This window comes from Pteropus alecto, unplaced genomic scaffold (genome assembly GCF_000325575.1).
Source record: "Pteropus alecto unplaced genomic scaffold, ASM32557v1 scaffold157, whole genome shotgun sequence".
Taxonomy (NCBI): domain Eukaryota; kingdom Metazoa; phylum Chordata; class Mammalia; order Chiroptera; family Pteropodidae; genus Pteropus; species Pteropus alecto.
In genome coordinates, this window is record NW_006440626.1 from 1,208,650 (window position 1) to 1,209,331 (window position 682).

The window sequence follows — 682 nt, forward strand, 5'->3', positions numbered from 1 at the left end:
CCGGCCACCACTGTCCCCCGGGTGAACCGCTTAGTTCTGGGGCACATCGTCGCTCCTGGGAGCAGCGGGGTCCAGGGGTCCTGCCACGCCCCTGGGGAGGCGCTCGGGGTAAATCCGGGCGCGGCCGTCTGGGGGGACAGGCCGACGGGCGTGCGTGGTCACAGGAGTTGCTGCCGTCGTCGTCGCCCTCGCCGTCAGAGCTCAGGGGCGTGAAGGAACCACAGGGGCCCAGCATTTGCACCCCGCGCCTCTGCCATCTCCCCTCCCTGGCATCCTGGAGGATTTCTGTCCATCTGCCTCCAGGCGGGGTAAATCCGGGCGCGGCCGTCTGGGGGGACAGGCCGACGGGCGTGCGTGGTCACAGGAGTTGCTGCCGTCGTCGTCGCCCTCGCCGTCAGAGCTCAGGGGCGTGAAGGAACCACAGGGGCCCAGCATTTGCACCCCGCGCCTCTGCCATCTCCCCTCCCTGGCATCCTGGAGGATTTCTGTCCATCTGCCTCCAGGCCCAGGCTTTCCGTGCGGAGTTGAAGGCGTCTGCCCACTGCCCCCGCCTCCTGGGACCTGCTGACTGGTGTGGGGCCAGCTGTGTACCCCAGGGACCTGCGGGGGGCGGGGTGGCCTTTCTCCGGCCCAGTCTCCACCCCATCTAATATAAACAGGTCCCTTCTTTAGGAATAGCACA